This window comes from Hordeum vulgare, chromosome 7H (genome assembly GCF_904849725.1).
Source record: "Hordeum vulgare subsp. vulgare chromosome 7H, MorexV3_pseudomolecules_assembly, whole genome shotgun sequence".
Lineage (NCBI taxonomy): Eukaryota > Viridiplantae > Streptophyta > Magnoliopsida > Poales > Poaceae > Hordeum > Hordeum vulgare.
This window is the reverse complement of record NC_058524.1, coordinates 53,706,038-53,730,244: the sequence shown is the minus strand read 5'-3', so window position 1 is coordinate 53,730,244 and position 24,207 is coordinate 53,706,038. Positions and strand designations below refer to the sequence as shown.

The 24,207-nt window shown below is 45.1% G+C and overlaps 1 pseudogene; it reads left to right on the top strand.

Moving 5' to 3' along the window:
* The first annotated feature begins 10,584 nt into the window (after window positions 1-10,584).
* On the top strand, window positions 10,585-13,331 carry LOC123412956 (annotated as a pseudogene).
* Window positions 13,332-24,207: the final 10,876 nt, after the last annotated feature.

Below are 24,207 nucleotides of genomic sequence, written 5' to 3'. Positions count from 1 at the left end.
TCTTTCTAGTAATCTTTTCTAACGGTGGTTTCTTTGAGTGGGCCCTTAACCCACAGGTTCTTTCCCAGGATCTTTCCTGGCTCTTTTAAACTTTTCCCGGAGATCATTAATTCTTTTCAACTATGTTGTAAGTATGAATTTCATCACACATATTGCTTCTTCAAGATCGCTTCAAATTTATTTTCGTTAATCGCTGAACCTTTCATTCTTCTTTATTCTGGAGTGTCTCAGCTATTCTTGGTGTTGTTCCTCGTCATCATTCTCAGCTTGCAAATTCGAAGAGGTGTTTCTCTCGAATATTGGTTCATTCTCTTGGAGACTCATCATTTCAGCTTGGTGCCATCTTCTTAATTGTTGTCAGTCATGAGCAATCCTTTCTCGCTATCCGGTGCTTCTCTGAGTTGTTTTTAATTCTCGGTCCTCCAAAGGCCATCATTTCAGAAGACTTCTTCGTTCTCAGCTTTCAGCTTTCGTTCCATAATTCTTCTCAATTGTTGTCTCTTCGTTCGTCTCTCAATTATTCCGGTGCCTTGTTCTAGTTTTCTGTTAGCTGGCTCATGAGCTCTTCATTCTCATGTTTCTCCATTAATTCGTGGTGTTCCCATTAAATTGTGAATTCTTACCGGTGTTTCTTGCAACATTTCTTCTATTTTGTGCTTTATTTATCTCTCTGTCTCTTCAAGATTCTTTCAAGAGGAATAAGTTGTATGCTAAATCCGTTGCTTGTCATCAATTAAACTTGATGAAGAATGAGCATAACATAATTCTTATTCTTGTTCATAGCAATCTGAATTCTTCTTCTGGAGTGGCTCATGGTTTCAATTCTTTTCTCGTGTGCTTATCTTTTTTTCCGGAGTTCCAAGTTCTTTTAAGTATCTCTTTGTGAGGCTTCATCTAAATCCTGGCAAGGTCATAATCTTATTCTTTTCTAGCTTGATATCTTTGCATCATTCATTCGTATACGGAGGTCCTTCTTGGTGGTTCATCAAGGTTTCAATTCATTTTCAAGTGTTCTTCAAGATTCTTGTTGGAGAACCTCAAATATCCTTTCTCTTGCATTTATATGTGCAATTGTTCTTTCTTTATCATTTGAGGTGGTATTCTAGCATTCTTGTTAGTGTAGGAGCCTCGAAGAGATTTCCTTTCAAGAATGAGATAAATAAACCCACCAATTCTATGATCATGAGATATTTTCAACCCTTGGTTTCTTCTTCGAGCTATCTTGGTTCGGATTTCACCTAAAGATTTTCCTATGGATTGTGCTATCATGGTGCTTGTCATTAATCCAAGTTCTCAATGTATCCTCTTGGTGTAAGAGGTTTTCATATCTTTGCTTTCATCTATCCTTGGTTTCTTTTAGTGGTTGGTTGTCACCTCATATTTGTTGAGATGATTTTCACAAGGCCACTACTATCTTGTTCTTTTCGTTGTTGGTTTTCCAACTACTAAGTCAATTCTCTGTCCGGAGGCTCTTCAATTCTATTGTGATGATAGTTGTCATTTTTTCTTCATTCTCTTCTTCCGCTTGAGCTAGTTCCTATTCTATTGTTTTGGAGGCTTTGTGATGTTGCTCTTTTGGATTTATCATGTTATTCTATCAAGATCATGGTGTTCCCTTGTTCTATTTACTTGTTTGTTGTGAACATTGTCTATTTCTACCATCTTATCGAAAAAAATTGTCCCATTTTCCTACCGAAGTGCTGCCGAAATTTTCCGTGAATTCTTGCTTCCTTCTCATATCAGGCCTCATCTCTTTGCAACCTTCAAGGATTGTTGGTTTCACTCGTTTGTCAAAGAAGCGACTAAGTTTTTACCTCTTGTTCCTTCTAATCCTTTCCCCCCTTTCATTCTTGGATCTCGGGGCGAGATCCTCTTGTAGTGCAGGAGAGTTGTGACAGCCCGATGCCGACGTTCCAGAAGATTCCCCTCTCTTTCCGTTTTCGTCGGGTGTCTATTTTCTTTTGTCGCATCATCATCGCATCATGCGCATCATCTGCATTGCATCGGCATCCCGTTGCCGCCCGTTTTCAAAACTTGCATCCGTTAGTAGTTGCCGGTTCTCGACGTTGTCCGTTCTGAGTCCGACCGCACAAGCACGCGCCCGCGGCACCGTCGAAACCCTGTTTTAAAAGTCTGCGTAAAAATTTCTCTGATCGGGGTGAAACTTGGCACGCGGTTGTAATTTGTTTTAGCTAGGCCGCCTGTTGAATTTCGTCACAATCGGAGACCGTCAGGTACCCGAACGGTCGACCGTAGGGGCACCGTATTCGATCTACCATCAAAGGTTTGTTGGTGTTTTAAAATTCGTTGCCGCGCCGCCCGTTTCCCCTCTCGTCTCCGGATATCTACACAACACGGCCACTTAGCACGTCCCACGTTCGGAATTGTTCAATTCCGACTGCGTGGTTGGATCTAGATCGAAATTTCGCTAAACCTAGACCCCCCCCATTTGCCTATAAATAGACCCCTCCTATTTTTTAGGCAGCCAACCCCCTCTCTCCTCGAAATTCTTGCAAACCCTAGCCTCCACCTTCTCCAACTAATCCTCAGATCCGATCTGAGCGATCTGGACCGTCGGATCGAAGATCCAACGGCCCAGACACACCCATGCCCGAAATACTCCTCCCGTAGCACTTCTTCCCGCAGCCCTCCTCCTCCCGAGTTCCTAGCCGCCTTGCCCGCCGCCCCGTGCCCCGATGCATCCCACCGGCCGCAGCCCTCATGCCGCTCGGATCCAGATCCCGCAGCTCCCACCCAACCGGCTGCTGCCCAGCTTCCGCAGAGGAGCTCTCCCTTCGTCGCGCCGCCTGCCATCTGGACCATCCGGTCGGCGCAGCTCGTGAGACGAGGCAGCGCTCGCTCGCCTCCCGCTCGCCAGCCGTCACGTTGACCGATCGGTTCCCAGGCTCCCGTCGCTCCGCGAGAGCACGCGCGGGGCCCAGCGCCAGCGGCCGCCTCCTTCCCCCGCCTGGGCCCGAGCCAGGCCCAGCTGGCCACTGCGCTCCCACACCGGCAGCCTTCTCCGCGATCCAGGCCGAGGCCCAGATCCCATCGCCCCCAAGCCGGCCCGAGCCGACCAGGCCGGCTGCCCCTCTCTCCAGGCCGGCCCAAGTGGCCGAGGTGAGATTTTCCCCGCCTCTGCACATCTTTGCTATGCTGCGCCCCCAATTCGGCCTGTTTGTTATATTTTAGAATCCTGAGAATTTAATTATTTTCAGGAGATATGCTAGATATTTAAACGTCCGTAGATTTTTAAACCGTAAGTCGGATCGAGGCAAGTTGTATATGTATTTCGTGTAGAATTTCGCGTAGTATCCGCTTTTGCAACTTGCATAAATGTTTGATGAGGTTTGACCCATTGTTCGCCTAGAAATGCGTGCTGTTTTAATAGGATACGTCCCGTATTTAATTTTTCACGCAAGTCCGGATTGCTCGGATGCCGTAGTATAAATGCCCATGTTTTGGAAATCATTTTTGCATGTATTTTAGAGCGGTCATTTGTATTTTTACGTGTAGGGATTTGCCGCTAGATTATTTTCCCGTATATATGTTATTTTCCCGCATTTTCGTGTGGCATTATATTGTTGTGCAACCCTACATATTTTATATGTTTTTGGGGTAGAAAAATCCCATGGATTTTTTGTGCAATTAGTATTAGCATTAGAGCAAGTTAGTTCGCGCGCTATTTTGCCGTAATGCCCTTTTGTTTATTTCGTAGGATTTATTCCGTGCGTCGTGCGACGGAGTTGTCAACTAGAGAGTTGTTCTTGGGTGTTTTGTCTAGCCCCTGGTATTTTTAGTTGCAATAGAAAAGCATGTTTAGGTGTAGTTTGATTGCTTTCAAGTTGCTAGAAATAGTGCTGATTTGGAGGAGCTAAAATATTTCTAACTCTGGAATCTGTTATATTTTATTGCTGTTTTGTTTTGCTTCTATCTTTTGATCTGTAGCTCTTTTGAGGTTGGTCCAACGGAGTTAGTTGTATCCCTTGTGTTTCTCTAGCATGCTGTAAATTTTCATGCCATTTGGAGTCCTGTAGCGATAGGTTTTTCTGCTGTTAATATGGCTTCAGATCAAAAACTGCACTTTCATGAGGTGTAATTTTCACTAAGTCTGAAATAGTGTGTGAGATGCCATTTTGTGTCTTCTTTCCCTAGTGATCCATGATGTCATGCTAGTTGTTGTTAGTTGTTTGTAGTAGTGCTTCTTTCCCTCTTTCGTGTCATGCCTTGCTTGAGTTTATCGGAGTAGTGTAGCCCGTAGTTGTGGGGTGTACAAGATGCTATGTGGCTGATTTTGGCAGCTTGTAGTCATTTCTTATTTTGCTCCTAGTTGTTGAACCGTAGCTCCGATTTGATCGTGTCCTATATGAAACTTGCTTAGAATCTCGTGTAGTTTCATTTTCTCTTGCTGTTTGTATGTGGTTGTATGTTTTGAAGTGCTCGTGACCGTCGTTGCACACATTTTGCATTCATGCCATCATATCCTGCGGTGTCCGTATCTTTTGATCCGTAACTCCGTTGGAGATGTTCTTTATGTGTAAATTGCTTGTCTTGACGCGTAGAATCACGTGAACCTATTTGTTTTGCTGTTTAACAACCAATTAAATGTGTTAGTACAGATCTGGTCAGAATTGTAAATTAACATGTGAGGTCGCTTCGGAGATGCTATATGTCATTTCCGACCTCATTTAAAATGCCTAGATAGGTAGTTTAATTACGCTCCACCTTTTGCCATGTTTAACCACATCTAATATTGTCGTGTACCTAATCGGGATAGAACTAAATAATTAACGTGAAGTTTCGTCAATATGCAACTCGTTGCATATTGAACTTCACTTAATGTGTAGTATTTGAGTGTTGTGAATTGTCATGCCGTGTCTTGCATGTTTTAGCTTCTCATGCATCATATGTGCTGTGCATCGTGTGGTGAATTCCCTGTGTTGATTTGTGTTTCCGGTTTGCTTCGACTCGATAGAGTTTCGCAGCGTGCCGGATTGTGAGGACCCGTTCGACTACGTCGGTTCGTCTGCTTCACGGAGGCATTCTTCTTCCAAGCGGGATCTCAGGCAAGATGACCATTTCCCCAGATATCATTACTATCATTGCCATGCTAGTTATATCGCTTCTATCGATTATGTCTCGTTGCCTACCACATGTTAAATATCAGCCTCTCAACAATGCCATGAAAACCTTCAATCTGTTCGACCTAGCAAACCACGGATTGGCTATGTTACTGCTTGCTTAACCCTGTGTTAGCATTGCTAGTTGCAGGTGCAGTTGCTTCCATGTGAAAGCATGGGTTCCTTTTTATATCACCATATTAAATGCTATTTAATTTAATGCACCTATATACTTGGTAAAAGGTGGAAGGCTCGGCCTTTCTAGCCTGGTGTTTTGTTCCACCTTTGCCCCCTTAGTTTTCGGCTACCGGTGTTATGTTCCATAAATGAGCGCTCCTAACACGATCGGGGTTGTTATGGGGACCCCCTTGATAATTCGTTTTAGATTAAGACTGGTGTAGCAAGGCCCAACTTTGGTTTTACATTTGCCTAATAACCTATTAATAATGCATAGGGACCCGCCGGCACCCGAGGAAATTTAATCAACCCCCGGGCCAGTGCTCCTCATGAGTGTTTGTCCAAAACAAAGCAGCTTATTAACGCTACCCGGGGCAACTCGGCGTTTGGCGTGGTAACCATCGCTCATCCGTCGTGTCCTGAGAACGAGGCACGCGACTCCTATCAGGATCGTCGACACGTCGAGCGGCCTTGCTGGATTAGTTTTACCTTTGACGAGATATATTGTGCATCGGGATTCCGGTGATGCTTTGGGTAATCTCAGAGTTGAGGTTTTCCACTAGGGAATCCGACGAGATCGCGAGCTTCGTGATTGAGGATTTCTATGCGGCTTGTGGTAATTTGTGATGGACTAGTTGGAGCACCCCTGCAGGGTTAAATCTTTCGGAAAGCCGTGCCCGCGGTTATGTAGCAACGTGGAAAACTTTGTTTAACACTGGTTCTAGATAACTTGATTAAAATATGCCAACTGTGTGCGTAACCGTGACTATCTCTTTCGTGAGTTCCTTCTCCGATCGAGGACACGGTGGGGTTCTATCTGACGTAGGTAGGTGTTCAGGATCATTCATTTGATCATTCGTAGATCACGTCCGTTATGCGTAGATCTCCCCCCTCTTATTTCTTGTTCTCGTAAGTTAGCCACCAAATATATGCTTAGCCGCTGCTGCAACCTCACCACTTAACCATACCTCACCCATTAAGCTTTGCTAGTCTTGATACCTTTGGAAATGAGATTGCTGAGTCCCCTGTGGCTCACAGATTACTACAACACCAGTTGCAGGTACATGTAAAGGTTACTTGACGCGAGCGCGTTGATTGTTCATTTGGAGTTGCTTCTTCTTCTTCTTCATCATCGATCTAGGATGGGTTCCAGGCCGGCAGTCTGGGATAGCAAGGATGGACGTCGTTCTTCTTTTGTCGTTTGTTTTCGTCCGTAGTCGGACCCTGCTCTTACTCTTGATGTTTATGTAATGTACTGATGTGACTCTAATGTAGCATGTGGCGAGTGTAAGCCAATTCTTTATATATATCTCTTCTTTTCAGTACATGTACTTGTAACGATATCCATTCTTGCGACACGGCGAGATGCGCTTCTATCCCTGACGAGGCCCTCGTGCCAAATTGAGGATATGGTCGCATCCTGGGCATGACATTTAGCTTGTATGATATCGAGGTAGATCAACTCTGTAATCATTATCCACATCAATATAATCGAGCAGGACATAGGGTTTTACCTCCTCAAGACGTCCCGGACCTAGGTAAATAGTGTCTCCCCCTTTCTCCTGCAACCCGTCGATCCAAGGTCCATAGTTCGGTACCCCCTACCCGAGATCTGCCGATTTTGACACCGATAGTAGCCTCTTTGGAAAGAGAGCATTTCATGGTCGGGTTAGTCACTCACTCGTAGAAGAAAGCAACGAGAGTGGTCTTAGGATTTTCCTGCACTGATAAGACGCGTAAACCACTAAGGAGGAGCCAAAGAGGTGAAGACTGATGACCGACAAGTATAGGGGATCAATCGTAGTCCTTTCGATAAGTAAGAGTGTCGAACCCAACGAGGAGCAGAAGGCTCTGATAAACGGTTTTCAGCAAGGTAATAACTGCAAGCACTGAAAGTAGCGGTAACAAGTGATGGTGTAGTGAGGTGAAACGTAGCAGGTGAAAAGTAACAAGTAACAAGTAATAGCAATGGTGCAGCAAAGTGGCCCAATCCCTTTTGTAGCAAGGGAAAAGCCTAAACGAAGTCTTATAGGAGGAAAAATGCTCCCGAGGACACACGGGAATTTCTGGCATGCTAGTTTCATCATGTTCATATGATTCGCGTTTGTTAGTTTGATAGTTTGATATGTGGGTGGACCGGCGCTTGGGTACTGCCCTTACTTGGACAAGCATCCCACTTATGATTAACCCCTCTCGCAAGCATCCGCAACTACGAAAGAATAATTAAGACAACGTCTAACCATATCATTAAACTAGTGGATCCAAATCAGCCCCTTACGAAGCAACGCATAGACTGGGGTTTAAGCTTCTGTCACTCTAGGAACCCATCATCTATTTACTACTCCCCAATGCCTTCCTCTAGGCCCAAATAATGGTGAAGTGTTATGTAGTCGACGTTCACATAACACTACTAGAGGAAAAACAACATACAACATATCAAAATACCGAACGAATACCAAATTCATATGACTATTATTAGCATGACTTATCTCATGTCCTCATGAACAAAAGTAACTACTCACAAAGCATAATCATAATCATGATCAGAGATGTAATGAGTAGCATCAAGGATCTGAACATAAACTCTTCCACCAAGTAATCCAAATAGCATCAACTACAAAGAGTAATCAACACTACTAGCAACCTTACAAGTACCAATCGGAGTCGCGAGACGGAGATTGGTTACAAGTGATGAACTAGGGTTTGGAGATGAGATGGTGCTGATGAAGATGTTGATGGAGACGAGTCCCCTCCGATGAGAGGAGTGTTGGTGATGACGATGGCGACGATTTCCCCCTCCGGGAGGGAAGTTTCCCCGGCAGGATCGTCCTGCCGGAGCTCTAGATTGTTTCTGCTCAAGTTCCGCCTCGTGGCGGAGGCGAATCCACGAAAAAGCTCCGCCCTGATTTTTTTTTCGGACGAAACCCTTCATATAGCAGAAGAGGGGGGCCAGTGGGCCACCAGGGTGCCCACAAGCCTTGTTGCCGCGGCCAGGGGGGCAGGCCGCGGCCACCAGGCTTCTGTGCCCCTGGCAGCTCCCCTCTGGCACTTCTTTCGCCCAATATTTTTTATATAATCCCAAAAAATTCCACGTTGATTTTCAGGGCATTTGGAGTTGCGCAGAATAAAGGACTCAAAGTTGCTCCTTTTCCAGTCCAGCATTCTAGCTGCCGGTATTCTCCCTCTTCAAATAAACCTTGCAAAATAAGAGAGAAAAGACATAAGTATGGTACCACAAAGTATAATAACAGTCCATAAAGCGATAAATATCAACATGAAAGCATGATGCAAAATGGACGTATCAAAGACCTCAAATGGCAATGGAAATTTAAATATCCAAACACGAACCCTAACCCAAATCAATGAAAAAAAAGCATAACCACAAATCCATGTCTATGCTGATGTAGGTCAACTCCTTCTTGCTGATGCCCTCCTTGTCTTTCTAGAAAGACATTACAGCCTAGCATCGAGGGTGAGCGACATCATCGTTGACGGTGCAGATGGTAAAGAGGGGAGTGTTCGCGAGAGTGGATAGAGAGGAGTGACAGAGTGAACACAAAAGTGGAGAGAGGGGAAATGTTTCCTTTACAAAAACATTCTGACTCGCGCGGTTGGACTGACTGTTACACGCGCCGTCTCCCGCCCTCTCGTCATGCGGATGATTTGCCACATCAAAACGTGCTAATCAATGTTTATTATCACTCTTAGATTTTTGATGTGATGGAAAATACAAGATTTGTAAAACTATGGATTTTTGCTGGCTAATATGCACATGATTATGAGGCTGGACGCGACGAACTAAGGCCCTGTTCGATAATCGACTGGCTCCTAGAATCTACGGAGCTGGAAAACTGAGCTCTCATATTTTCAACTATATCTTCACCAGCTCCGCTTCCGGAGCTGTGGAGCGGAGGGTCTCCGAATAGGAGCTAAATAGACCCGAGCCGCTCTCCACTGTAGATACTTCCTCCGGTCCTTTTTAGTCTGCATATAAGTTTTGTCCGAAGTCAAAGTATCTCTACTTTGACCAAACTTATAGAAAAAATTATCAACATTCACCATGGCAAATTAATATTGTTAGATTCTTTACGAAATATAGTTTCATAATGTATATATTTGATATTGTACATATTGATATTTTTTAATATAAATTTAGTCAAACTTTGACTTGACCGAAATCTAATATGCGAAGTAAAAAGGACCGGAGGGAGTACTATCCTAAATATAAGTCTTTCTAGAGGTTTCACTAATGAACTACATACAGATGTATATAGACATATTTTAGAGTATAAATTCACTCATTTTGCTTCACATATAGACACCTAGTGAAATATCTTAAAAGACTTATACTCCCTTCGTTTCAAAATATAAGACCTTTTAGAGATTTCACTAGGAGACTACATACGAAGCAAAATGAATGAATATATACTTTAAAATATGTTTAAATACATCCGTATGTAGTTTATAGTGCAATCTCTAAAAGGTGTTATGTTTAGGAACGGAGGGAGTATTTAGGTACGGAGTGAGTAGTACTCGTACTACTGTACTACCCGTCCAACCAAAAAGAAAAAGAAAATAGTCCAACACCGCTGTTTGATTAGGGCCCTGTTTGGATACTCTAACTCGGTTAGAGGTTAGAGTTAGATTCTAACTCTATACTAACCCTGAACTAACTCTAACCAAAGAGGTGTTTGGATGGAAGGGTTAGATTGCCAATAAATGCACTTTTTTCAATCATTTGGCTTCTTTATCTAGGATTTTGTGTGGTGGAGGGAGAGAGAAAAATAACTTTTTCTAGGCCTCACCTAACTCTAACCCAAAAAAGCACCTCTTGAATGGGTTAGATTTTTAGGGTGGGTTAGATGCATGTAACCCACTCTAACCCACCCTGTTTGGATTTTTGAGGGTTAGATGAGTTCAATCTAACCAACTCTAACTCTAACCCTAGGATCCAAACATGGCCTAGGTTCCGCCGCCGCCGCCCGACGAGGCACTGCCGCCGACGAACCCCCACCTGCCCATCTTTCTCCACTGCCACCCCCTAGCCTTCCGACCGCAACACAGCACATAATCCCACGCCCACCGCCTGCCTCTCTGTTACGGCCGCTGCCGGCGATGGACGACGGCGGCTGCACGAAGCCCCAGATCGCGGCCGTTGGTCGCCGACGCGGTCATCCGTCGAGCTACATGCGTCCCGCGGGTACTTGTCCTCTTCCATCTTTCAGAATTGGAGCCCGCTTGTAGAAGAGAAGAGAAGAGAAGAGAGAGGACCGGACACTCGGAGTTGTTGCATCTACCAGTTCGATTCAGAGTCCGAACAGACAAGGATGTGGTGAAGAATTCGGGCGATGCCAGTGGCGTTTCTGGACTCGGATTGCCAGAACCTAGTCGAATTAGTACTGAGGCATCCACATAAGTACTGTAGTACCCAGGCCGGCAGGCCCTCTGACCTCGGAGTATCAAATCAAAGGTTGCAACTTCAGCTTAGGTGGGGATCAGAGGTTGTAGCTTGGAAGTCAAAAGGTTTGCTTCAATGGAGGCTTGTAGCTTAGCCAGGACAATTTGCTCATGGAGTTTACCCATACACCCAAGGATGTTCTTCTCTCTGGTCTTCAGAGTTTTGCCCAAGCTGCCAGGCCTTGCCCCCAGTTTAATCAAGAAATTCCTCAAACGTGAACACATTCATCCACCACACATGGAGATTGAAGCAAGTGGATCGCCAGAGCTGCCGCACGAACTCCTCGTCGATATATTTGCCCTCCTAGAGATTCCTGACCTGAAGCGTGCCAGCTCCGTCTGCTCCTCCTGGGGCTCCGCTTATACCAGCCTATGCAACCTTGGGCTGTACAACCGGCCCCAGACGCCGTGCCTCCTCTACACATCTGAATCTGCTGGTGAGAGCGTTGCGTTCTTCTACAGCCTTGCAGAGAAGAGGTCATACAAACTGACTCTCCCGGAGCCACCAATCCACACCAGGCATCTGATCGGCTCCTCAAATGGCTGGCTGGTTACTGCCGATGAGAGGTCTGAGATGCATCTTCTGAATCCAGTCACCTGTCAACAGATCGCTCTCCCGTCAGTGATCACCATCGAGCATGTGACTCCCATTTTTAATGACGCAGGCGCCTTATGTAAGTAGCATTACGCGCGGCGCATACATGGGCGATGTACTGACCGACCTTCAATCCTTGCTCTTGGCGAGCTACGGAACCACCTCCACAGAAAGGCATTTGTATTTTATGATGCATCTGCAGATGGACATATCGTGGTTCTTATCCACAATCCATATGGGCAGCTTTCATTTGCTAGGCTAGGGGATCACAAGTGGACCTGGCTGCTGTTGAGTAAATAGGCAATTTTCCGAGTAGATTAATCCACAAAATAATAACTAGCATGGCATTGACTAGACTAATGACATACTGATCTTGAGCTAACCTAGCACATACTACGCATATAGTGGATACATCTATGCAAACAAGTAGTACTGCTAGAATAAATACGAACAAGAGGATAAACGAGTCATACCCTCCAATCGGCCAGTTGGCCGTAGCAGCAGCAGCGGCGGCGGCGGCAGAGGCAGTATCCTCTGCCGTCTTCTTCTCGGCTTCCTCGCGGAGACGATCAGCTTCGCTTGGTGAAGACATGGCGATGACGAGGGCGACGCGGACGTAGACGAAGCAGACGGACGGAGGCGAGCAGTCGCGTGATCGCTCCCCAAAAACCTAATCGCCCCTCTCCCGTACAGGAACCGGAGAGGCGAGGTTTCGGAGGCCTGCTCTCCCGTCGACCGTGTACGCGGTAAACGGGACGGAGTCGCCGGCGGCAGCAGCAGTTCAAGGAACGAACGCGTGAGGCAGATGTGATCTGATTTCGTGACGGCTAGGTAGGCGATCGCGTGCTTATAAAGGCGGCTGGGTGGAGAGTCCGAGTCGGTAACGATCACGATCCGACGTCCGTTACGTATTCTCCGTTCCTGACCGGCAAAAATAAGCGCGTAGGTATGAGCTCGGCTCGGCTCATTCCCGCAACCCGAGGCGTGGCGGCGGAGGAGGAGTGCGCGAGGGCACCTTCTCTTCTCACTCTCCAATAGCATGTGGAAGAGAGACCCTTATAAAGGGGTCCAAACTCTCCTCCACTAGCGGGGTGGGACTAAACTCCCACCACCTTGCCATGCCACCACCTACATGGGCCCTTTAGATTTTCTGAAATTCTCTAGTGGGCCTAAGGCCCACCTCCAAATTTCAACAGCTGCCACAACAATCTTTTTTTCATGACTGCATCTACAAGGATGGCCTATTATATGCAGTGACAGCACAAGGGAAAATTCTCGCCTTCAATCTCAGAGGCCCTGTGGTCACAACAGAGATAATCATGGACATTACAAAAGACGATATATATGAAAATATTTATGTTGTCCAGGCTCCATGTGGTGGTCTACTTCAAGTCTGGAGAAGCCAAGAAGCTAGTGAGTATGTTGAAGTTACTGACCCTGCAACAGATGTGATCAACACCAGAAATATCATGATATTTAAAGTTGACACCGCGGCTAAAAAGCTTGTGGGGATAGATAGCTTGGATGATCATGTGTTGCTTCTTGGGCGCAACCAAACACTTTGTCTAAGTGTTGAGGAGTATCCACATCTGAAAGCAAACCATGCCTATTTTACAGATGATTGTGAGCCATATCTTTTTGGTTGGAAGGATAATCGTCGTGATATTGGAATCTATGACTTGGCAAATAACAGCTGTGAGGAACTTGTGTCCCCTCAGCTTTGGTCCAACTGGCCTAATCCCATATGGATAACACCAAGTCTCACAAGACTGTAACCCAGCGATGTGCAAACTATGAACTTCCGTTTGTTTGATCGTTGATGGAGTGACCCAATACCAGTTTCATGTTTGGATTCTTGTAGCGGGCCGGGCCTGCGAGCCGCTTATATTTTCTAATTTTATATTATTTGTGCCTACCTGATCTGTAGGTGCACTATAATCTGTTAAGCACAGGGTCTGTCCATCCCACGGTTGAAATTGAGAAGTCATGTTGTAAACTCATTAGTGCAATTGGAAAGCTGATGGATGTCTTAACTTTGCTGCTTGTAGCATTATCTTTTTTTCCCTATGCAAAATTCTTTGTATTTCCTAACAATTTAAGAAAGTACATCATTTTGTCTATGTTTTTCTGGTTGTCAGGTGTTCTTGAAGATAAAGTGTGACTGATGTGTCTAAAAAGGCGATGTTCATGAATCAAATTTAAGCACAAGCTGTACAACAAACAAGACGCCCAGGGCCAAATATCTTTACAGTACGAGAACATATGTATTCTTGGCAGGGACAAGAAGAATATTGTTACGTTCTTCCTAGTAGCTTTCTTTTTGGGAGAAGGATTTGCCCTTGCAGGGCTAATTGCCTACATCGTAGAGAACATGACTTTACCGACGGTTCACAACTATACTGAAATCTGCGGAGCGAATCCGAATGACTGCCAACATGTTTATTTTCTTGTTTCTCTTCATACATGAAGATTGAAGAACAAGCTTCAGTCCACATCAACATGAAGGCATCAGAGATACAACCTACATAGGCCAAAACTAGTTTGTTACTCCATCCGTTCCTAAATGTAAGTCTTTTTAGAGGTTCCATTATCAAAATACATACGAATGCATGTAGACATATTTTAAAGTGTGGATTCACTCATTTTGCTCCGTAGGTACTCCCGAGAAGAACTTGATGAGGTAAATGAGTTTACAGCATCTTTAGAAGGCTTGTCCTCGCTTTGCTCATCAGGAAAAAGTTCAAAGCACGAATCAAGTTGAAAACAGAATGAACGACGGTGAGAGAATAATTAATTATTGGTAACATATGCTGATAATAAGACGTATTTATTGTATTCCACTTATACAGAGCATATGGCTGCCCAGACACTGCCGGCTTTCGAGTTTTGTTGTTCGAACAGTTCGCCCGGCACCCGAATAAATTCTGTACGACAACATATACTTGATCTTCTAATGAACACCCGCATTCCAAGTGAAACCGAGGAGAAGACCACCCTGGGATTTCAGACTGGAAAAGCAGAGGACTTAAACAATCCCAATAACATCAACAGTCTAAAATGAAAAATACATCAGCTTCGTTGCAATGTATGGACTTCAGTCCTATTGCCAAATCTCAAAGTCGCAACCTTGTCAACATGTTCAAGTAAAAGTGAAAGCCTTTATCTGAATTTGGATTCCCAAAGTGACCTTAAACAGAATTCCTCGACTTCCACAAAATTAGATACAACGGTGGTCGGATTGATATGAAAGTGTCACGGGCACCGCCCTGGTTGGAACGAAGGTTGTATTCGTGAGAGATTGGAGGACGAGGGCGAACCCCTCATCGACCTGTTGTCAGGGAAGGAGGTGAGGAGGGGCGCCGAGGCGCATATGCACGAGAGGAGGGAGATTAGATTATTTTCTGCTTGCCTTCATTGATCCCACATGGGTGGCTATAAGTAGCCTGATTACAAGACCCGTGTTACCACACGTTTGTAACACACTCCAACTCTAACTGGGTGTTGGCTGGATAACCTTCTTCGGAACTAAACCTTTCCAACTTAATATCCATATTCCTAAATCTAGAAGGACTCTATAATTAAACTAGGACATAACTAGGCAGATTTAGGGCCTTTGCGCCTATAGGGTTGTCCCCACATGACATCTCCCCTCCATTCTGAAACAACTTGTCCTCGAGCTAGAAACTTGGATAACTGTCGCGGAACGCTGTGACATCTTTTCACGAGGCAGTAGACGCAGGCTGTCCCTCCCATTGAATGAGCACCTGATGTACACCGTGAGCAATACGAGCATGCAATGCCTGGATGGGAGTTGGATGAACTCGACCCTGAAACAGTGGGGGAAGCATCGGCGGAAATGCTGGTGGAGGACCATGGTATTTCTTTAGTACCCCGGCATGGAACACATTGTGAAAGCGTGTGTGTGGGGGTAGCTCCAGACGGTAAGCAACCGTATCTATTTTAGCGAGGACCTTTAAAGGCACATAGTATTTGGAAGCCAATTTCCCTTTTGCGCCTGCTCCGAGGAATGCTGTCGGCCGATGCTGTAGACATAGCCAAGCCCACTCCCTAACATTAAAGGAAAGGGCCTGATGCTTGTCATCATAGTAATGCTTGTACTGTTGTGCTTCCTGAAGGAGACGCTCACGGATTTCAAGTAAAAACTGGTTGCGGTCGACGATCTGCCGCTCTACCGCCTGATTGCAAATCTCGCCCGGAGTATAGTCCCATAGAGATGGGGGATCCCGTCCATAAACCACCCTATAGGGAGTGTCCTTCAACGTTGTATGATATGAAGTGTTGTAGCAGTATTCAGCCCATGGCAACCATTGGAGCCACTGACGTGGGCGACCCCCAATGATGCAACGAAGGTACATCGCGATGACACGATTCAGTGTCTCCGATTGCCCATCGGACTGCGGATGGAAGGTCGAACTCATGTGCAAGCGTGTTCCCACGACTGCAAAGAAAGCCTTCCAAAATCCCGAAGTGAACACCACATCTCTGTCCGAAACGATGGATGTTGGAAATCCATGAAGGTGGACAATGTTGGAGAAGAAGGCGTTAGCACCAGACTCAGTAGTGTACGGATGCGCCAAAGGAATAAAATGTGCATACTTGAAAAAACGGTCCACTACGATAAGAATAACACTATTACCGCCCACCTTTGGTAGTGCCTCAATGAAATCCATGGAGATGTCTTCCCAGACACGAGATGGAGCTATCAAAGGTCGTAGCAGGCCAGCCGGATGAAGCTACTCCGTCTTGTCGCGTTGACAAACCGGACAAGCACGGATGTACTGCTGAAGTGCCGCCCTTGCTTGAGGCAGATGGAAATCCATGCGTAGACGATGAAACGACTTTTGGATGCCTTCATGGGCCGCATCGTGAGCTACATCGAGGACCTTACCGACCAGCTGGGCCACGAGTGGCACATAAGCCTTCTGCTGAAAGGTAACAATGCCATCAACGAGAGCCCAAGGCTATCCCAACTCATGAGACTCCAGCTGTTCCCTGAATGTGACAAGCGTCGTGTCAGTGTGGGTGGATTCACAGAGAGCTTCAAATAGATCAAAGGAAGGCCAGACAATGGTGAGCGCATGGCCTCTAGGAGCATCACGGCAAGAAAGAGCGTCAACGACGATGTTTTTGCAACCTGGTTTGTATTCCACAGTGAAGTCGAACCCCAATAGCTTACCCACCCAATGATGCTGGGGGATGGTATCAGGCGTTGATCCAGCAGAAACTTAAGGCTGTAGCGGTCAGTTTTGACGACGAAAGCACGCCACGAAGATAGGGCCGCAAATGGCGCACGACGTGCACCAGCAATGAGCTCTCGCTCATACGGGGCGAGAGAGGCATGGCACAGAGCGATGGTCTTGCTGAAATAGGCAATCGTCACCTGAATTGGCACCTGAATCGGACTGAACCGACTGTTTGTCAGGCTACTGTTCTCCCGTCGCCCTCATGCAGTACTCACAGAAACCGGACCCAGATGCGTCACATTCCACAATAAACGAAATAACAAAATCTGGTAACCGAAGCACTCGTGCTGTGGTAAGAGCAGTTTTGAGAGTCTCAAACGCGATGATTGCCTCATATGTCGAGAGAAACCCACCTGCCTTGAGTAGCATTGTGAGGGGTGTTGCAATGGTGCCGAAATCCCGGATGAACTTTCGATAGTAGCCGGCAAGACCCAAGATACCACGCACAGCTCGGACATTGCGCGGAACTAGCCAGTACACCACGGCGAGAACCTTATCACTGTCCATTGTAACTCCCGCTGCAGAGATGACGTGACCAAGGTAGGCCATAGATTCCTCCCCAAATGAGAACTTGGAGCGTTTGAGAAAAAGCTGATGTGTGAGCATAGCCTCCAAGACGAGCTTGACATGACGAAGATGATCCAACCAGGAAGAGTTGTATACCAAAATGTCGTCAAAGAAAACAAGCACAAACCGACGAAGGAAGGGGCAGAGTACTTTGTTCATTAGTTCTTGGAACATCGCTGGAGCGTTGGTCAGACCTAAAGCCATCAACACAAACTCAAAGAGGCCCTCATGGGTGTGGAACGCCATCTTGTGGATATCTTCAAGGGACATCCGAACTTGGTGGTAACCGGACCGGAGATCCAGTTTGGTGAAAAATCGGGTGCCTTTAAGCTCATCCAGCAGTTCATCGACAACTAGAATAGGGAACTTGTCCTTGATGGTGACAAGGTTGAGTCCCGGATAATTGATGCAGAAACACCAAGTACCATCATGCTTTTTGACAAGGAGAACGAGTGACGAAAACGCCAAGGAACTATGACGTATAAGACCACGAGCCAACATCCAAGCACATTGTCTCTCCAGTTCATCCTTTTGAATCGTCGGGTAGCGGTAGGGTTGTACAGCGACGGGCTGAGTCCAAGGGATAAGGTGAATATGATGGTCATTGGTGTGCGGCGATGGCAGGCCCTAGGGGTCGGCGAAGACGTCGGTGAAGGTGGACAGGAGGAGGTCAAGGAGGTCCTTTCCATCGCACACATGTAAATGGGTAGGCCGTCCGGGTGAGCCCAGTGGTGAACACTCCACGCGATTATTTGAGTGTCATAATGACATCCACTAGGTACTAAAATCCCATAGAATTGGCCCGAGATTTTCGAGAAAACGCGTGCCAAGGCCGATGTCGAATCTGCCCAATGGTATGTCGTGCAGGTCGACAATACCACGCTCTTTGTCAACCGTGATAGCAGCCTCCTAAAGGAGTCTGAGGTAGGTCACCTTATCACCATTAGCGACCGTGACTCCGAGGCAGCGGTCGGAGGAAAAAGTCAGTCCCAAGACGGTGGCCAATTCTTCATGGATGAAGTTATGAGTACTACCAGAATCAAGCAAGGCGACCAGATCATGATCCCCGATGCGAAGGGCGACCTGCATGGTGTCGCTGGTGGGGATCCCGGTGACAACCAGAAGTGAGATTTTGACCTCCTTGAAATCCTCGAACTGCTCTTCGTCGTCGTCGGCTGATTGAATATAGAAAAGGCGCTTGCAACAATGGCCCCGAGCAAATATCTCGTCACAGTTGAAGCAAAGGCCTTTAACGCACCGTTCATCTATCTCGGCCGGGGTGAGCTTTTTGAAGACGAGCGCTGGCGTGGAGCTGGAGGATTCCGGTAAGGCCGAACTAGGGGTGGCCATGGGGTGGAGTGGACGACATGGGTGTGCTGTGGCGGTCATGGCTCCGGTGACGGTATTGAGGTGCTCGAACGAGATGGCCAAATCCATAGCCGCGTCTAGGGTATCAGGTTTAAGCATCTTGACCTGAGTTTTCATTGGCTCGCAAAAATTATTGATGAATATATCACGCTCGTCGTCGTTGGCAACGAGACACACACAAGAGGGATTCTCGAGGAAGCGCTTGGAGTACTCCGCCACGGTGCCTGAGCAGCGAGTGGAGATCAGTTTGCCAAAGGGGTTGGCGCGAGTCGACGGTCCGAAGTGGTTAGCGATGAGTTTTTGAAACTCTCTCCAAGACGAGCGCTGGCCCAACTTGGCCTCTAGATGGCCCTACCATAAGGCGGCGATGTCGGTGAGGTGGTAGGAAGCGAGCCACGTCTTATCTAAATCTGGCATCCGCTGACCTAGGAAGAAAAGGTTGCGGCACGTCAGTCACGGCCGTGCATCGTTGGCCCCGTGAGAGAGGGGGAAATCAACTTGTAGAGGCGCGGAGCCCGATCGGACTGATCGGACACAGCGATCGAGTTGGGTGTGGCCCCGATGTGGGACGTCGCCTCTAGAGGTCGCATGAGCCCGAGGCCACCAAGTTGAGGCGTGCCCTTCCCTTCAAGCCGGAGGAAGGCCAAATATTGTGTGCGCTATTGTTGCGACGTATCAGTGAGCTGACCCTGGAGTGTTTTCACCATATCGATGATGGACTTGAGGGTGGCACGGTCCTCAACGTGTTCTGTCCGGGCGGTGTGGTTTTCCTCGGAGAGGCTGTTGAGAGTAGCGACCACGGCGTCATGGTCCTCCTATTGTTTGGCGGTGAGTTCTTCTAGGGTTTGCGAAAGTGGTTGTGGAAGGGGTGGTAGCAACGGTGGGGTCATGGCCGCCGGGATCGACGAGGAAGATGATACCAAGTTGTCACGGACAGCGCCCTGGTTGGAGAGGAGGTTGTATTCGTGAGAGATTGGAGGACGAGGATGAACCCCTCGTCAATCTATTGTCGGCAAAGGAGGTGAGGAGGGACGCCAAGGCGCATATACACTAGGGGAGAGAGAGATTAGATTATTTTCTGCTTGCCTTCATTGATCCCACAGGGGTGGCTATAAGTAGCCTGATTACAAAACCAGGGTTACAAAAATAACAGATTCCAACTCTAATTGGGTGTTGGGAGGGTAACCTTTTTTAGGACTAAACCTTTCCAACTTAATAACCGTACTCCTTAATCTAAAAATCTTTACCTAATAATAAAGAGGCTATCGCTTCCGTCGGAAAACCCACCGAGGTGATTTTACAAAAAAGCCCTTACTGTTTATGACATTAAACTCGTAGTATATATTAAATATTTTTTTAAATACTCATATCTTTTAAACCGTAACTCCAAATTTAACATATTATACATGGAATTTGATTAGAAAAATATGTAGAATTTAAATATGATATTATTTTATCTGTTAAACGTTTAATAAAAATACTATCTAGGGTGCAATCTTAATACATAGGTCATTATTCGTCTTTCTTTCATACCGGTACTCATCCGGGTTGGGAATGAACACGTCAACAAAATCAGGATTAGAGATGAAACTGAAGGTCACTTGACTGATTTTTTGTGCGTATTAAATCTACATGCAAGCCGTGTTAAAATAGAAGACCTGTGAAATTTTGAACTGCATTTTTGTAGGATAAGACCATCTTTATTTGTATCGTAACTATAAATTCTTAAATTATAAACATTTTTTATAAATTAAGAACGTGTGTCGTGTGGTATTTCTTTCTCCCGTTGCAACGCATGGGCCCTTTTGCTAGTACTCTATAATTAAACTAGGACATAACTAGGCTGGTTTAGAGCCCTTGCGTCTATAGGATTGTCCCCACATGACATAAAGCTAACGCTGATCGGCCGAAATTGCACGGTCAGCATCACAAAAATGTCATCGCGAGTGGTATTTTGCATGTGCAGTTTCTTAGATTCAAGCAACAGAGCCGTCTTGCCAGCTAAGTGCATATCTATCCAAAACACTGCAATGTGAAGATTCAAACAGTTTCTTCCTCAATTTCTGATTATCTGTGTTAAAATATGGTAAATCAACTCTAGGAATGGCGTCTCCTCTTACTTAATGGACATCATCGAAAGACTTGGAATAAATTCAGGAAAATGCAAGCATCAATCTTAAGTTCGGAGTTAGAACTCTGGTGGATAGCGAATAACACCATATTCCTAACCATCTAATCGAGGTTGATTTTCAAGAGCCAATGCCAAAATATTTATGTTTTTTATGTTTCTATTAAAGGACCATCGGTTTTATTTTCGGCCTGGGCCCGTAAAATGGCAAGACCTGCCTAGATGTGGCCCAAGCGTCTCAATGAAGCAGAAGAAGAAAAATGAAAGAAAAAAAGAAAATACCCACACAAACTTTTATGTAAGATCAGAGGCATAGAATTTAGATGTGCAGTATTTATGGCACATGTAAATATGCTTTAGCAAAAGTGTACTGTGTATTGTATTATGGGGAATATCTAGGGTATCTAGATGTGCGTTAGTTATCGCACATGTATTTTTTTTTTGAAAAGGAGGATACCCAACCTGTGCATCAGCATGATGCATGCAATAATTTTGTTAAGCAAAAGTAGTCCAAAACAAAATGCAATATCTTACATGAGCTCTCAAGCAAAGCCCAAAAACAATGATCAAAAGAGAAAAATGCCACATACGACGAAATGATAATTGGCTACGATAACTAAACACCTAGCCTATTAGTTAGCCGTCATCCAAATCGGTTGAAGCTAACTCGTGTTACCGTCTCTCAACGGTTGCACCCAGTAACCAAAAGATCCCTGGACTCTGCATGTGTGAGTGACGACCATGTATGAATCCAAGTTGTGGCTCTGTATATAACCTACAAAAAATTTGGTAAATTGTTTCCTATTAAATATCATGTCATTTATGCAGTTCCATATATTCCAAAATAGTGCACATATCCCTATCCGAATATGACATGCTAAATTTGTTTCCACTCCCTTAAACCATGTCCCAAATAACGTGTTCATACTACATGAAGGGTTAATGTTAAAGGCTATACCTAAAGTGGACCTTAATAGTTGGGCAAGCGGACAATCGAGAAAGAAGTGTTTTATAGTTTCGTTTTGATCACAAAAGCAGCATCTAGGATTGCCTACCCATCTTCGCTTAATCAAATTATCCTTCATCAAAATCACTCCTTTATGGACAAACCACATAAATATTTTAATTCGAAGGGACACTTTAATCTTTCATATGTGTAAGGATATCGGTAATGGACAAGAATCAATAAGATATAGGTACATTGATTTCACAAAAAAACTTTCAGTCATGGTTAATTTGGAGTGGATAGTATTAGGCTGATCAATCAGTTGAACCTCCATCAACCTACGGACTAAATGCAGCTACTAATTCCATCGTTACCCCACCAAGGACCTTCTCGATTGTATATTAAGGGGAACCGAATGTAATACCATAGCAACATAATCTTCTTTACGTTGCACAATATTGTAAAGAGAAGGATATTGCATAGTCAAGGGCATCTCCCCTAACCATGTATCTTCCCAGAACCTAATAGTGTTGCCATTACCAATATGAAATTTCACGCTGTGGAAAAATTATTCTTTGATCCTCATTAGCCTTTTCCAAAAAGATGAGTCGGAAGGTCTACCGGTAACCTACGCCAAAGTCTTAGATTGTAGGTACTTATTGTGAAGAATTTGTACCCACGTACCTTTCGTTTCAATAGACAATATGAAGAGGCACTTACTAAGAAGACATCTATTTTTAACCTCTAAGTTCGCAATCCCTAACACACCTTGGTCTTTGGGTATATATATAATATCCCATCTGGCAAGTCGGTACTTCTTCTTAGTATCATCGCTTTTCTAGAAGAATCGAGAATGATAGAAATCTAATCTTTTTCGTACCCCTACCGGTATTTCAAAGAAAGATAAAAGAAACATTGACACACTCGTCGAGTTTATTAACACCAGTCTCTCTCCATAAGACATAAGTTTGCCTTTCCAGCAACTTAGCCTCTTCTCAAACCTATCTCCAATGCATTTCCATTCCTTATTCGTAAGTTTATGGTGATGGATGGGTATTCCCAAATAACTAAATGGGAGGGAACCCATCTCACAACCGAACAATTGTCGGTATGCATCTTGTTCTTCCTTGGCTCGCCCAAAACACAACATTTCGCTCTTATTGAAATTGATCTTGAGTCCAGACAATTGTTCAAAGAGACATATATAGTACTAACTTCATATTTCCATCTTTCGCGAGGTCCTGTTTCATGAAAATAATTGTATCATCCATATTGCAAAATGGACACACCCCATCTACAAGATGGGGAACCAAACCTCCTATTAGACCATTCTCCTTAGCCCGACCAATAAGAACGACCAATATATCTGCTACAATGTTGAATAAAACTGAGGGCATCTTGTGTCTGGAAATAATGACCTACATCATCATTCATCTTAATTCCGACACTACCTTTCTAGATGAAAAAAATCCACCTGCTTCCTCCAGGCTTCATTGAATCCTTTCATACGTAAAGCTTGTTGGAGAAAGGGCTATTTGACATTATCATATGCCTTCTCGAAGTTCACTTTGAAGATAACTCCGTTAAGTTTCTTCGAATGTATTTCGTGAAGAGTTTCGTGTAAGACCACAACCCCCTTTAGGATGTTCTGAGTGGGTTGCACTATCTAATAGGCAATTTGTGTCGACCTATTTGTAGCAACCTTAGTAAAAAAATTAAAGCTGGCATTAAACAAGCATACCAGCCTGAACTACTCAATGTGTATGGCCTCCACCTTCTTTGACAACAACATGATTGTTTTAAAATTAAAATGAAAAAACTACAGATGACCGTTAAATAAGTTATGAAACATAGGAATAAGATCTCCCTTAATCATGGAACATAGACATAAGATCACACATGTAAATGACCCAATCAGATACAAAAATGAAGAGAAAAACAAGAAAAAAAATATACACAAGAATCTCCGCATAAGAACAATGATATACGATTTAGATGTGCAATACTTATGACACATCTAGATGTGCTTATCAAGGGCACAACTAGATGTGCCCCAGTTATCACACATCTAAATTAATGGTCCAATAAATAATAAAAAATATATATATATATATACGAATCTCCGCGTAAGATCAATGATATACAATTTAAATATGCTTTATCGAAACTATATATTATGCATAATTCTGTCTTATATGTTAGCGCTAACTAATGGACACTCGGTGCTAAGTCCTCACTCTAATTTGCAATGGCATGGACCCCCTCCGATCTTGGCCTTGCAAGCAATAACCGAGCCGTACAACATGGGATCCGTCATCGTCACATCCAGCACCGCCTCGCCGCGTTCCAGCTCTCCGGCGAGCCGCTCCCGCAGGAACCGTGGCACCACCACGTCGACGCCCCGCGCCTGGACGGCGACCTCGTCTTCCATCATCCGCAACACGCAGAACCACGGCACCGCGCCTCTGCCTAGGACCGCGTCGCCATAGGACACGGTGAGCTCCGTAAACCAGCCGCCCATGCACGCATAGTCTAAGAAGTACTCCTTGATGTCGACCGTGAGGTTGAGCACAGGCGAAAGCGTC